This window comes from Ambystoma mexicanum, chromosome 8 (assembly GCF_040938575.1).
Source record: "Ambystoma mexicanum isolate Mex_15411 chromosome 8, UKY_AmexF1_1, whole genome shotgun sequence".
Taxonomy (NCBI): Eukaryota; Metazoa; Chordata; class Amphibia; order Caudata; family Ambystomatidae; genus Ambystoma; species Ambystoma mexicanum.
The window spans coordinates 701,011,799-701,028,773 of NC_090929.1; positions in this window are offsets into that span (position 1 = coordinate 701,011,799).

A 16,975-nucleotide genomic window follows, 5' to 3' on the forward strand; every position below is an offset into this window, starting at 1 on the left:
GGGAAATCTCAGACATTCTGCCGACCGGCACAATGTACAGATATGGGCCTCGGGTGTCCAAGCCACCGAGGAAAACAGGGAGCCCCATGCATTTCCGAAAAGAGGACACCCGTGGGAATCCGTAGAGGTGTGATTTGCGCACATCGCCCCAGATTTTTTTACCCAGACACCCCTGCAAAGTCCGAAATGTGGGTAAAAAAATGCTTTTTCCGCACATTTCGCTCGACGCACCGATCGAAACACGCCCCCAACAACACATGGCCTACCGTCCCGCGTTCCCACAGGTGTCCCGATGAAAACGGTACCTCACATGCGTGGGTGCACCTACCTGGCCGCCAAGGGGAAAGCCGAAAACACAAGTAACCCCAAGTCTGTTTTCAGAGGGAAATCTCAGACATTCTGCCGACCGGCACAACGTACAGATATGGGCCTCGGGTGTCCAAGCCACCGAGGAAAACAGGGAACCCCATGCATTTCTGAAAAGAGGACACCCGTGGGAATCCGCAGAGGTGTGATTTGCGCACATCGCCCCAGATTTTTTTACCCAGACACCCCTGCAAAGTCCGAAATGTGGGGAAAAAAATGCTTTTTCCGCACATTTTGCTCGACGCACCCATCGAAACACGCCCCCAACAACACATGGCCTACCGTCCCGCGTTCCCACAGGTGTCCCGATGAAAACGGTACCTCACATGCGTGGGTGCACCTACCCGGCCGCCAAGGGGAAAGCCTAAAACACAAGTAACCCCAAGTTTGTTTTCAGAGGGACATCTCAGACATTCTGCCGACCGGCACAACCTACAGATATGGGCCTCGGGTGTCCAAGCCACCGAGGAAAACAGGGAACCCCATGCATTTCCAAAAAGAGGACACCCGTGGGAATCCGCAGAGGTATGATATGCCCAAATTGCCCCAGAATGTATTACCCAGACACCCCTGCAAAGTCCGAAATGTGGGAAAAAATACGCAATTTCCGCACATTTTGCTCGGCTCACCCATCGAAACACGCCCCCAACAACACATGGCCAACCGTCACGCATTCCCACAGGTGTCCCGATGAAAACGGTACCTCACATGTGTGGGTGCACCTACCTGGCCACCAAGGGGAAAGCCTAAAACACAAGTAACCCCAAGTCTGTTTTCAGAGGGAAATCTCAGACATTCTGCCGACCGGCACAATGTACAGATATGGGCCTCGGGTGTCCAAGCCACTGAGGAAAACAGGGAACCCCATGCATTTCCGAAAAGAGGACACCCGTGGGAATCCACAGAGGTGTGATTTGCGCACATCGCCCCAGATTTTTTTGCCCAGACACCCCTGCAAAGTCCGAAATGTGGGGAAAAAAACGCTTTTTCCGCACATTTCACTCGACGTACCCATCGAAACACGCCCCCAACAACACATGGCCTACCGTCCCGCGTTCCCACAGGTGTCCCGATAAAAATGGTACCTCACATGCGTGGGTGCACCTACCTGGCCGCCAAGGGGAAAGCCGAAAACACAAGTAACCCCAAGTCTGTTTTCAGAGAGAAATCTCAGACATTCTGCCGACCGGCACAACATACAAATATGGGCCTCGGGTGTCCAAGCCACCGAGGAAAACAGGGAACCCCATGCATTTCCAAAAAGAGGACACCCGTGGGAATCCGCAGAGGTATGGTATGCCCAAATTGCCCCAGATTTTATTACCCAGACACCCCCGCAAAGTCCGAAATGTGGGAAAAAATACACAATTTCCGCACATTTCGCTCGGCTCACCCATCGAAACACGCCCCCAACAACACATGGCCTACCGTCACGCGTTCCCACAGGTGTCCCGATGAAAATGGTACCTCACATGTGTGGGTGCACCTACCTGGCCACTAAAGGGAAAGCCTAAAACACAAGTAACCCCAAGTCTGTTTTCAGAGGGAAATCTCAGACATTCTGCCAACCGGCACAACGTACAGATATGGGCCTCGGGTGACCAAGCCACCAAGGAAAACAGGGAACCCCATGCATTTCCAAAAAGAGGACACCCGTGGGAATCCGCAGAGGTATGATATGCCCAAATTGCCCCAGAATTTATTACCCAGACACCCCTGCAAAGTCTGAAATGTGGGAAAAAATACGCAATTTCCGCACATTTTGCTCGGCTCACCCATCGAAACACGCCCCCAACAACACATGGCCTACTGTCACGCGTTCCCACAGGTGTCCCGATGAAAACGGTACCTCACATGTGTGGATGCACCTACCTGGCCGCCAAGGGGAAAGCCTAAAACACAAGTAACCTCAAGTCTGTTTTCAGAGGGAAATCTCAGACATTCTGCCGACCGGCACAATGTACAGATATGGGCCTCGGGTGTCCAAGCCACCAAGGAAAACAGGGAGCCCCATGCATTTCCGAAAAGAGGACACCCGTGGGAATCCGTAGAGGTGTGATTTGCGCACATCGCCCCAGATTTTTTTACCCAGACACCCCTGCAAAGTCCGAAATGAGGGAAAAAAACGCTTTTTCCGCACATTTCGCTCGACGCACCCATCAAAACACGCGCCCAACAACACATGGCCTACCGTCCCGCGTTCCCACAGGTGTCCTGATGAAAACTGTACCTCACATGCGTGGGTGCACCTACCTGGCCACCAAGGGGAAAGCCGAAAACACAAGTAACCCCAAGTCTGTTTTCAGAGGGAAATCTCAGACATTCTGCCGACCGGCACAACGTACAGATATGGGCCTCGGGTGTCCAAGCCACCGAGGAAAACAGGGAACCCCATGCATTTCCGAAAAGAGGACACCCGTGGGAATCCGCAGAGGTGTGATTTGCGCACATCGCCCCAGATTTTTTTACCCAGACACCCCTGCAAAGTCCGAAATGTGGGGAAAAAAACGCTTTTTCCGCACATTTCGCTCGACGCGCCCATCGAAACACGCGCCCAACAACACATGGCCTACCGTCACGCGTTCCCACAGGTGTCCCGATGAAAACGGTACCTCACATGTGTGGGTGCACCTACCTGGCCACCAAGGGGAAAGCCTAAAACACAAGTAACCCCAAGTCTGTTTTCAGAGGGAAATCTCAGACATTCTGCCAACCGGCACAACGTACAGATATGGGCCTTGGGTGACCAAGCCACCAAGGAAAACAGGGAACCCCATGCATTTCCAAAAAGAGGACACCCGTGGGAATCCGCAGAGGTATGATATGCCCAAATTGCCCCAGAATTTATTACCCAGACACCCCTGCAAAGTCCGAAATGTGGGAAAAAATACGCAATTTCCGCACATTTTGCTCGGCTCACCCATCGAAACACGCCCCCAACAACACATGGCCTACTGTCACGCGTTCCCACAGGTGTCCCGATGAAAACGGTACCTCACATGTGTGGATGCACCTACCTGGCCGCCAAGGGGAAAGCCTAAAACACAAGTAACCTCAAGTCTGTTTTCAGAGGGAAATCTCAGACATTCTGCCGACCGGCACAATGTACAGATATGGGCCTCGGGTGTCCAAGCCACCAAGGAAAACAGGGAGCCCCATGCATTTCCGAAAAGAGGACACCCGTGGGAATCCGTAGAGGTGTGATTTGCGCACATCGCCCCAGATTTTTTTACCCAGACACCCCTGCAAAGTCCGAAATGTGGGGAAAAAAATGCTTTTTCAGCACATTTCGCTCGACGCACCCATCGTAACACGCGCCCAACAACACATGGCCTACCGTCCCGCGTTCCCACAGGTGTCCTGATGAAAACTGTACCTCACATGCTGGGTGCACCTACCTGGCCACCAAGGGGAAAGCCGAAAACACAAGTAACCCCAAGTCTGTTTTCAGAGGGAAATCTCAGACATTCTGCCGACCGGCACAACGTACAGATATGGGCCTCGGGTGTCCAAGCCACCGAGGAAAACAGGGAACCCCATGCATTTCCGAAAAGAGGACACCCGTGGGAATCCGCAGAGGTGTGACTTGCGCACATCGCCCCAGATTTTTTTACCCAGACACCCCTGCAAAGTCCGAAATGTGGGGAAAAAAACGCTTTTTCCGCACATTTCGCTCGACGCACCCATCGAAACACGCGCCCAACAACACATGGCCTACCGTCCCGCGTTCCAACAGGTGTCCCGATGAAAACGGTACCTCACATGCGTGGGTGCACCTACCTGGCCGCCAAGGGGAAAGCCGAAAACACAAGTAACCCCAAGTTTGTTTTCAGAGGGACATCTCAGACATTCTGCCGACCGGCACAACGTACAGATATGGGCCTCGGGTGTCCAAGCCACCGAGGAAAACAGGGAACCCCATGCATTTCCAAAAAGAGGACACCCGTGGGAATCCGCAGAGGTATGATATGCCCAAATTGCCCCAGAATGTATTACCCAGACACCCCTGCAAAGTCCGAAATGTGGGAAAAAATACGCAATTTCCGCACATTTTGCTCGGCTCACCCATCGAAACACGCCCCCAACAACACATGGCCTACTGTCACGCGTTCCCACAGGTGTCCCGATTAAAACGGTACCTCACATGTGTGGGTGCACCTACCTGGCCGCCAAGGGGAAAGCCTAAAACACAAGTAACCTCAAGTCTGTTTTCAGAGGGAAATCTCAGACATTCTGCCGACCGGCACAATGTACAGATATGGGCCTCGGGTGTCCAAGCCACCGAGGAAAACAGGGAGCCCCATGCATTTCCGAAAAGAGGACACCCGTGGGAATCCGTAGAGGTGTGATTTGCGCACATCGCCCCAGATTTTTTTACCCAGACACCCCTGCAAAGTCCAAAATGTGGGTAAAAAAACGCTTTTTCCGCACATTTCGCTCGACGCACCCATCGAAACACGCCCCCAACAACACATGGCCTACCGTCCCGCGTTCCCACAGGTGTCCTGATGAAAACGGTACCTCACATGCGTGGGTGCACCTACCTGGCCGCCAAGGGGAAAGCCGAAAACACAAGTAACCCCAAGTCTGTTTTCAGAGGGAAATCTCAGACATTCTGCCGACCGGCACAACGTACAGATATGAGCCTCGGGTGTCCAAGTCACCGAGGAAAACAGGGAACCCCATGCATTTCCGAAAAGAGGACACCCGTGGGAATCCGCAGAGGTGTGATTTGCGCACATCGCCCCAGATTTTTTTACCCAGACACCCCTGCAAAGTCCGAAATGTGGGGAAAAAAATGGTTTTTCCGCACATTTTGCTCGACGCACCCATCAAAACACGCCCCCAACAACACATTGCCTACCGTCCCGCGTTCCCACAGGTGTCCCGATGAAAACGGTACCTCACATGCGTGGGTGCACCTACCTGGCCGCCAAGGGGAAAGCCTAAAACACAAGTAACCCCAAGTTTGTTTTCAGAGGGACATCTCAGACATTCTGCCGACCGGCACAACCTACAGATATGGGCCTCGGGTGTCCAAGCCACCGAGGAAAACAGGGAACCCCATGCATTTCCAAAAAGAGGACACCCGTGGGAATCCGCAGAGGTATGATATGCCCAAATTGCCCCAGAATGTATTACCCAGACACCCCTGCAAAGTCCGAAATGTGGGAAAAAATACGCAATTTCCGCACATTTTGCTCGGCTCACCCATCGAAACACGCCCCCAACAACACATGGCCTACCGTCACGCATTCCCACAGGTGTTCCGATGAAAACGGTACCTCACATGTGTGGGTGCACCTACCTGGCCACCAAGGGGAAAGCCTAAAACACAAGTAACCCCAAGTCTGTTTTCAGAGGGAAATCTCAGACATTCTGCCGACCGGCACAATGTACAGATATGGGCCTCGGGTGTCCAAGCCACCGAGGAAAACAGGGAACCCCATGCATTTCCGAAAAGAGGACACCCGTGGGAATCCACAGAGGTGTGATTTGCGCACATCGCCCCAGATTTTTTTACCCAGACACCCCTGCAAAGTCCGAAATGTGGGGAAAAAAACGCTTTTTCCGCACATTTCACTCGACGTACCCATCGAAACACGCCCCCAATAACACATGGCCTACCCTCACGCGTTCCCATAGGTGTCCGGATGAAAATGGTACCTCACATGCGTGGGTGCACCTACCTGGCCGGAGAGGGGTAAGCCTAAAACACAAGTAACCCCAAGTCTGTTTTCAGAGGGAAATCTCAGACAATCTGCCGACCGGCACAACGTACAGATATGGGCCTCGGGTGTCCAAGCCACCAAGGAAAACAGGGAACCCCATGCATTTCCGAAAAGAGGACACCCGTGGGAATCCGCAGAGGTATGATATGCCCAAATTGCCCCAGATTTTATTACCCAGACACCCCTGCAAAGTCCGAAATGTGGGGAAAAAAACGCTTTTTCCGCACATTTCGCTCGACGCACCCATCGAAACACGCCCCCAACAACACATGGCCTACCGTCCCGCGTTCCCACAGGTGTCCCGATGAAAATGGTACCTCACATGCGTGGGTGCACCTACCTGGCCGCCAAGGGGAAAGCCGAAAACACAAGTAACCCCAAGTCTGTTTTCAGAGAGAAATCTCAGACATTCTGCCGACCGGCACAACATACAAATATGGGCCTCGGGTGTCCAAGCCACCGAGGAAAACAGTGAACCCCATGCATTTCCAAAAAGAGGACACCCGTGGGAATCCGCAGAGGTATGATATGCCCAAATTGCCCCAGATTTTATTACCCAGACACCCCCGCAAAGTCCGAAATGTGGGAAAAAATACACAATTTCCGCACATTTCGCTCGGCTCACCCATCGAAACACGACCCCAACAACACATGGCCTACCGTCACGCGTTCCCACAGGTGTCCCGATGAAAACGGTACCTCACATGTGTGGGTGCACCTACCTGGCCACCAAGGGGAAAGCCTAAAACACAAGTAACCCCAAGTCTGTTTTCAGAGGGAAATCTCAGACATTCTGCCAACCGGCACAACGTACAGATATGGGCCTCGGGTGACCAAGCCACCAAGGAAAACAGGGAACCCCATGCATTTCCAAAAAGAGGACACCCGTGGGAATCCGCAGAGGTATGATATGCCCAAATTGCCCCAGAATTTATTACCCAGACACCCCTGCAAAGTCCGAAATGTGGGAAAAAATACGCAATTTCCGCACATTTTGCTCGGCTCACCCATCGAAACACGCCCCCAACAACACATGGCCTACTGTCAAGCGTTCCCACAGGTGTCCCGATGAAAACGGTACCTCACATGTGTGGATGCACCTACCTGGCCGCCAAGGGGAAAGCCTAAAACACAAGTAACCTCAAGTCTGTTTTCAGAGGGAAATCTCAGACATTCTGCCAACCGGCACAACGTACAGATATGGGCCTCGGGTGACCAAGCCACCAAGGAAAACAGGGAGCCCCATGCATTTCCGAAAAGAGGACACCCGTGGGAATCCGTAGAGGTGTGATTTGCGCACATCGCCCCAGATTTTTTTACCCAGACACCCCTGCAAAGTCCGAAATGAGGGAAAAAAACGCTTTTTCCGCACATTTCGCTCGACGCACCCATCAAAACACGCGCCCAACAACACATGGCCTACCGTCCCGCGTTCCCACAGGTGTCCTGATGAAAACTGTACCTCACATGCGTGGGTGCACCTACCTGGCCACCAAGGGGAAAGCCGAAAACACAAGTAACCCCAAGTCTGTTTTCAGAGGGAAATCTCAGACATTCTGCCGACCGGCACAACGTACAGATATGGGCCTCGGGTGTCCAAGCCACCGAGGAAAACAGGGAACCCCATGCATTTCCGAAAAGAGGACACCCGTGGGAATCCGCAGAGGTGTGATTTGCGCACATCGCCCCAGATTTTTTTACCCAGACACCCCTGCAAAGTCCGAAATGTGGGGAAAAAAACGCTTTTTCCGCACATTTCGCTCGACGCGCCCATCGAAACACGCGCCCAACAACACATGGCCTACCGTCACGCGTTCCCACAGGTGTCCCGATGAAAACGGTACCTCACATGTGTGGGTGCACCTACCTGGCCACCAAGGGGAAAGCCTAAAACACAAGTAACCCCAAGTCTGTTTTCAGAGGGAAATCTCAGACATTCTGCCAACCGGCACAACGTACAGATATGGGCCTTGGGTGACCAAGCCACCAAGGAAAACAGGGAACCCCATGCATTTCCAAAAAGAGGACACCCGTGGGAATCCGCAGAGGTATGATATGCCCAAATTGCCCCAGAATTTATTACCCAGACACCCCTGCAAAGTCCGAAATGTGGGAAAAAATACGCAATTTCCGCACATTTTGCTCGGCTCACCCATCGAAACACGCCCCCAACAACACATGGCCTACTGTCACGCGTTCCCACAGGTGTCCCGATGAAAACGGTACCTCACATGTGTGGATGCACCTACCTGGCCGCCAAGGGGAAAGCCTAAAACACAAGTAACCTCAAGTCTGTTTTCAGAGGGAAATCTCAGACATTCTGCCGACCGGCACAATGTACAGATATGGGCCTCGGGTGTCCAAGCCACCAAGGAAAACAGGGAGCCCCATGCATTTCCGAAAAGAGGACACCCGTGGGAATCCGTAGAGGTGTGATTTGCGCACATCGCCCCAGATTTTTTTACCCAGACACCCCTGCAAAGTCCGAAATGTGGGGAAAAAAATGCTTTTTCAGCACATTTCGCTCGACGCACCCATCGTAACACGCGCCCAACAACACATGGCCTACCGTCCCGCGTTCCCACAGGTGTCCTGATGAAAACTGTACCTCACATGCTGGGTGCACCTACCTGGCCACCAAGGGGAAAGCCGAAAACACAAGTAACCCCAAGTCTGTTTTCAGAGGGAAATCTCAGACATTCTGCCGACCGGCACAACGTACAGATATGGGCCTCGGGTGTCCAAGCCACCGAGGAAAACAGGGAACCCCATGCATTTCCGAAAAGAGGACACCCGTGGGAATCCGCAGAGGTGTGACTTGCGCACATCGCCCCAGATTTTTTTACCCAGACACCCCTGCAAAGTCCGAAATGTGGGGAAAAAAACGCTTTTTCCGCACATTTCGCTCGACGCACCCATCGAAACACGCGCCCAACAACACATGGCCTACCGTCCCGCGTTCCAACAGGTGTCCCGATGAAAACGGTACCTCACATGCGTGGGTGCACCTACCTGGCCGCCAAGGGGAAAGCCGAAAACACAAGTAACCCCAAGTTTGTTTTCAGAGGGACATCTCAGACATTCTGCCGACCGGCACAACGTACAGATATGGGCCTCGGGTGTCCAAGCCACCGAGGAAAACAGGGAACCCCATGCATTTCCAAAAAGAGGACACCCGTGGGAATCCGCAGAGGTATGATATGCCCAAATTGCCCCAGAATGTATTACCCAGACACCCCTGCAAAGTCCGAAATGTGGGAAAAAATACGCAATTTCCGCACATTTTGCTCGGCTCACCCATCGAAACACGCCCCCAACAACACATGGCCTACTGTCACGCGTTCCCACAGGTGTCCCGATTAAAACGGTACCTCACATGTGTGGGTGCACCTACCTGGCCGCCAAGGGGAAAGCCTAAAACACAAGTAACCTCAAGTCTGTTTTCAGAGGGAAATCTCAGACATTCTGCCGACCGGCACAATGTACAGATATGGGCCTCGGGTGTCCAAGCCACCGAGGAAAACAGGGAGCCCCATGCATTTCCGAAAAGAGGACACCCGTGGGAATCCGTAGAGGTGTGATTTGCGCACATCGCCCCAGATTTTTTTACCCAGACACCCCTGCAAAGTCCAAAATGTGGGTAAAAAAACGCTTTTTCCGCACATTTCGCTCGACGCACCCATCGAAACACGCCCCCAACAACACATGGCCTACCGTCCCGCGTTCCCACAGGTGTCCTGATGAAAAAGGTACCTCACATGCGTGGGTGCACCTACCTGGCCGCCAAGGGGAAAGCCGAAAACACAAGTAACCCCAAGTCTGTTTTCAGAGGGAAATCTCAGACATTCTGCCGACCGGCACAACGTACAGATATGAGCCTCGGGTGTCCAAGTCACCGAGGAAAACAGGGAACCCCATGCATTTCCGAAAAGAGGACACCCGTGGGAATCCGCAGAGGTGTGATTTGCGCACATCGCCCCAGATTTTTTTACCCAGACACCCCTGCAAAGTCCCAAATGTGGGGAAAAAAATGGTTTTTCCGCACATTTTGCTCGACGCACCCATCAAAACACGCCCCCAACAACACATTGCCTACCGTCCCGCGTTCCCACAGGTGTCCCGATGAAAACGGTACCTCACATGCGTGGGTGCACCTACCTGGCCGCCAAGGGGAAAGCCTAAAACACAAGTAACCCCAAGTTTGTTTTCAGAGGGACATCTCAGACATTCTGCCGACCGGCACAACCTACAGATATGGGCCTCGGGTGTCCAAGCCACCGAGGAAAACAGGGAACCCCATGCATTTCCAAAAAGAGGACACCCGTGGGAATCCGCAGAGGTATGATATGCCCAAATTGCCCCAGAATGTATTACCCAGACACCCCTGCAAAGTCCGAAATGTGGGAAAAAATACGCAATTTCCGCACATTTTGCTCGGCTCACCCATCGAAACACGCCCCCAACAACACATGGCCTACCGTCACGCATTCCCACAGGTGTTCCGATGAAAACGGTACCTCACATGTGTGGGTGCACCTACCTGGCCACCAAGGGGAAAGCCTAAAACACAAGTAACCCCAAGTCTGTTTTCAGAGGGAAATCTCAGACATTCTGCCGACCGGCACAATGTACAGATATGGGCCTCGGGTGTCCAAGCCACCGAGGAAAACAGGGAACCCCATGCATTTCCGAAAAGAGGACACCCGTGGGAATCCACAGAGGTGTGATTTGCGCACATCGCCCCAGATTTTTTTACCCAGACACCCCTGCAAAGTCTGAAATGTGGGGAAAAAAACGCTTTTTCCGCACATTTCACTCGACGTACCCATCGAAACACGCCCCCAATAACACATGGCCTACCCTCACGCGTTCCCATAGGTGTCCGGATGAAAATGGTACCTCACATGCGTGGGTGCACCTACCTGGCCGGAGAGGGGTAAGCCTAAAACACAAGTAACCCCAAGTCTGTTTTCAGAGGGAAATCTCAGACAATCTGCCGACCGGCACAACGTACAGATATGGGCCTCGGGTGTCCAAGCCACCAAGGAAAACAGGGAACCCCATGCATTTCCGAAAAGAGGACACCCGTGGGAATCCGCAGAGGTATGATATGCCCAAATTGCCCCAGATTTTATTACCCAGACACCCCTGCAAAGTCCGAAATGTGGGGAAAAAAACGCTTTTTCCGCACATTTCGCTCGACGCACCCATCGAAACACGCCCCCAACAACACATGGCCTACCGTCCCGCGTTCCCACAGGTGTCCCGATGAAAATGGTACCTCACATGCGTGGGTGCACCTACCTGGCCGCCAAGGGGAAAGCCGAAAACACAAGTAACCCCAAGTCTGTTTTCAGAGAGAAATCTCAGACATTCTGCCGACCGGCACAACATACAAATATGGGCCTCGGGTGTCCAAGCCACCGAGGAAAACAGTGAACCCCATGCATTTCCAAAAAGAGGACACCCGTGGGAATCCGCAGAGGTATGATATGCCCAAATTGCCCCAGATTTTATTACCCAGACACCCCCGCAAAGTCCGAAATGTGGGAAAAAATACACAATTTCCGCACATTTCGCTCGGCTCACCCATCGAAACACGACCCCAACAACACATGGCCTACCGTCACGCGTTCCCACAGGTGTCCCGATGAAAACGGTACCTCACATGTGTGGGTGCACCTACCTGGCCACCAAGGGGAAAGCCTAAAACACAAGTAACCCCAAGTCTGTTTTCAGAGGGAAATCTCAGACATTCTGCCAACCGGCACAACGTACAGATATGGGCCTCGGGTGACCAAGCCACCAAGGAAAACAGGGAACCCCATGCATTTCCAAAAAGAGGACACCCGTGGGAATCCGCAGAGGTATGATATGCCCAAATTGCCCCAGAATTTATTACCCAGACACCCCTGCAAAGTCCGAAATGTGGGAAAAAATACGCAATTTCCGCACATTTTGCTCGGCTCACCCATCGAAACACGCCCCCAACAACACATGGCCTACTGTCAAGCGTTCCCACAGGTGTCCCGATGAAAACGGTACCTCACATGTGTGGATGCACCTACCTGGCCGCCAAGGGGAAAGCCTAAAACACAAGTAACCTCAAGTCTGTTTTCAGAGGGAAATCTCAGACATTCTGCCAACCGGCACAACGTACAGATATGGGCCTCGGGTGACCAAGCCACCAAGGAAAACAGGGAGCCCCATGCATTTCCGAAAAGAGGACACCCGTGGGAATCCGTAGAGGTGTGATTTGCGCACATCGCCCCAGATTTTTTTACCCAGACACCCCTGCAAAGTCCGAAATGAGGGAAAAAAACGCTTTTTCCGCACATTTCGCTCGACGCACCCATCAAAACACGCGCCCAACAACACATGGCCTACCGTCCCGCGTTCCCACAGGTGTCCTGATGAAAACTGTACCTCACATGCGTGGGTGCACCTACCTGGCCACCAAGGGGAAAGCCGAAAACACAAGTAACCCCAAGTCTGTTTTCAGAGGGAAATCTCAGACATTCTGCCGACCGGCACAACGTACAGATATGGGCCTCGGGTGTCCAAGCCACCGAGGAAAACAGGGAACCCCATGCATTTCCGAAAAGAGGACACCCGTGGGAATCCGCAGAGGTGTGATTTGCGCACATCGCCCCAGATTTTTTTACCCAGACACCCCTGCAAAGTCCGAAATGTGGGGAAAAAAACGCTTTTTCCGCACATTTCGCTCGACGCGCCCATCGAAACACGCGCCCAACAACACATGGCCTACCGTCACGCGTTCCCACAGGTGTCCCGATGAAAACGGTACCTCACATGTGTGGGTGCACCTACCTGGCCACCAAGGGGAAAGCCTAAAACACAAGTAACCCCAAGTCTGTTTTCAGAGGGAAATCTCAGACATTCTGCCAACCGGCACAACGTACAGATATGGGCCTTGGGTGACCAAGCCACCAAGGAAAACAGGGAACCCCATGCATTTCCAAAAAGAGGACACCCGTGGGAATCCGCAGAGGTATGATATGCCCAAATTGCCCCAGAATTTATTACCCAGACACCCCTGCAAAGTCCGAAATGTGGGAAAAAATACGCAATTTCCGCACATTTTGCTCGGCTCACCCATCGAAACACGCCCCCAACAACACATGGCCTACTGTCACGCGTTCCCACAGGTGTCCCGATGAAAACGGTACCTCACATGTGTGGATGCACCTACCTGGCCGCCAAGGGGAAAGCCTAAAACACAAGTAACCTCAAGTCTGTTTTCAGAGGGAAATCTCAGACATTCTGCCGACCGGCACAATGTACAGATATGGGCCTCGGGTGTCCAAGCCACCAAGGAAAACAGGGAGCCCCATGCATTTCCGAAAAGAGGACACCCGTGGGAATCCGTAGAGGTGTGATTTGCGCACATCGCCCCAGATTTTTTTACCCAGACACCCCTGCAAAGTCCGAAATGTGGGGAAAAAAATGCTTTTTCAGCACATTTCGCTCGACGCACCCATCGTAACACGCGCCCAACAACACATGGCCTACCGTCCCGCGTTCCCACAGGTGTCCTGATGAAAACTGTACCTCACATGCTGGGTGCACCTACCTGGCCACCAAGGGGAAAGCCGAAAACACAAGTAACCCCAAGTCTGTTTTCAGAGGGAAATCTCAGACATTCTGCCGACCGGCACAACGTACAGATATGGGCCTCGGGTGTCCAAGCCACCGAGGAAAACAGGGAACCCCATGCATTTCCGAAAAGAGGACACCCGTGGGAATCCGCAGAGGTGTGACTTGCGCACATCGCCCCAGATTTTTTTACCCAGACACCCCTGCAAAGTCCGAAATGTGGGGAAAAAAACGCTTTTTCCGCACATTTCGCTCGACGCACCCATCGAAACACGCGCCCAACAACACATGGCCTACCGTCCCGCGTTCCAACAGGTGTCCCGATGAAAACGGTACCTCACATGCGTGGGTGCACCTACCTGGCCGCCAAGGGGAAAGCCGAAAACACAAGTAACCCCAAGTTTGTTTTCAGAGGGACATCTCAGACATTCTGCCGACCGGCACAACGTACAGATATGGGCCTCGGGTGTCCAAGCCACCGAGGAAAACAGGGAACCCCATGCATTTCCAAAAAGAGGACACCCGTGGGAATCCGCAGAGGTATGATATGCCCAAATTGCCCCAGAATGTATTACCCAGACACCCCTGCAAAGTCCGAAATGTGGGAAAAAATACGCAATTTCCGCACATTTTGCTCGGCTCACCCATCGAAACACGCCCCCAACAACACATGGCCTACTGTCACGCGTTCCCACAGGTGTCCCGATTAAAACGGTACCTCACATGTGTGGGTGCACCTACCTGGCCGCCAAGGGGAAAGCCTAAAACACAAGTAACCTCAAGTCTGTTTTCAGAGGGAAATCTCAGACATTCTGCCGACCGGCACAATGTACAGATATGGGCCTCGGGTGTCCAAGCCACCGAGGAAAACAGGGAGCCCCATGCATTTCCGAAAAGAGGACACCCGTGGGAATCCGTAGAGGTGTGATTTGCGCACATCGCCCCAGATTTTTTTACCCAGACACCCCTGCAAAGTCCAAAATGTGGGTAAAAAAACGCTTTTTCCGCACATTTCGCTCGACGCACCCATCGAAACACGCCCCCAACAACACATGGCCTACCGTCCCGCGTTCCCACAGGTGTCCTGATGAAAACGGTACCTCACATGCGTGGGTGCACCTACCTGGCCGCCAAGGGGAAAGCCGAAAACACAAGTAACCCCAAGTCTGTTTTCAGAGGGAAATCTCAGACATTCTGCCGACCGGCACAACGTACAGATATGAGCCTCGGGTGTCCAAGTCACCGAGGAAAACAGGGAACCCCATGCATTTCCGAAAAGAGGACACCCGTGGGAATCCGCAGAGGTGTGATTTGCGCACATCGCCCCAGATTTTTTTACCCAGACACCCCTGCAAAGTCCGAAATGTGGGGAAAAAAATGGTTTTTCCGCACATTTTGCTCGACGCACCCATCAAAACACGCCCCCAACAACACATTGCCTACCGTCCCGCGTTCCCACAGGTGTCCCGATGAAAACGGTACCTCACATGCGTGGGTGCACCTACCTGGCCGCCAAGGGGAAAGCCTAAAACACAAGTAACCCCAAGTTTGTTTTCAGAGGGACATCTCAGACATTCTGCCGACCGGCACAACCTACAGATATGGGCCTCGGGTGTCCAAGCCACCGAGGAAAACAGGGAACCCCATGCATTTCCAAAAAGAGGACACCCGTGGGAATCCGCAGAGGTATGATATGCCCAAATTGCCCCAGAATGTATTACCCAGACACCCCTGCAAAGTCCGAAATGTGGGAAAAAATACGCAATTTCCGCACATTTTGCTCGGCTCACCCATCGAAACACGCCCCCAACAACACATGGCCTACCGTCACGCATTCCCACAGGTGTTCCGATGAAAACGGTACCTCACATGTGTGGGTGCACCTACCTGGCCACCAAGGGGAAAGCCTAAAACACAAGTAACCCCAAGTCTGTTTTCAGAGGGAAATCTCAGACATTCTGCCGACCGGCACAATGTACAGATATGGGCCTCGGGTGTCCAAGCCACCGAGGAAAACAGGGAACCCCATGCATTTCCGAAAAGAGGACACCCGTGGGAATCCACAGAGGTGTGATTTGCGCACATCGCCCCAGATTTTTTTACCCAGACACCCCTGCAAAGTCCGAAATGTGGGGAAAAAAACGCTTTTTCCGCACATTTCACTCGACGTACCCATCGAAACACGCCCCCAACAACACATGGCCTACCGTCCCGCGTTCCCACAGGTGTCCGGATGAAAATGGTACCTCACATGCGTGGGTGCACCTACCTGGCCGGAGAGGGGTAAGCCTAAAACACAAGTAACCCCAAGTCTGTTTTCAGAGGGAAATCTCAGACAATCTGCCGACCGGCACAACGTACAGATATGGGCCTCGGGTGTCCAAGCCACCAAGGAAAACAGGGAACCCCATGCATTTCCGAAAAGAGGACACCCGTGGGAATCCGCAGAGGTATGATATGCCCAAATTGCCCCAGATTTTATTACCCAGACACCCCTGCAAAGTCCGAAATGTGGGGAAAAAAACGCTTTTTCCGCACATTTCGCTCGACGCACCCATCGAAACACGCCCCCAACAACACATGGCCTACCGTCCCGCGTTCCCACAGGTGTCCCGATGAAAATGGTACCTCACATGCGTGGGTGCACCTACCTGGCCGCCAAGGGGAAAGCCGAAAACACAAGTAACCCCAAGTCTGTTTTCAGAGAGAAATCTCAGACATTCTGCCGACCGGCACAACATACAAATATGGGCCTCGGGTGTCCAAGCCACCGAGGAAAACAGTGAACCCCATGCATTTCCAAAAAGAGGACACCCGTGGGAATCCGCAGAGGTATGATATGCCCAAATTGCCCCAGATTTTATTACCCAGACACCCCCGCAAAGTCCGAAATGTGGGAAAAAATACACAATTTCCGCACATTTCGCTCGGCTCACCCATCGAAACACGACCCCAACAACACATGGCCTACCGTCACGCGTTCCCACAGGTGTCCCGATGAAAACGGTACCTCACATGTGTGGGTGCACCTACCTGGCCACCAAGGGGAAAGCCTAAAACACAAGTAACCCCAAGTCTGTTTTCAGAGGGAAATCTCAGACATTCTGCCAACCGGCACAACGTACAGATATGGGCCTCGGGTGACCAAGCCACCAAGGAAAACAGGGAACCCCATGCATTTCCAAAAAGAGGACACCCGTGGGAATCCGCAGAGGTATGATATGCCCAAATTGCCCCAGAATTTATTACCCAGACACCCC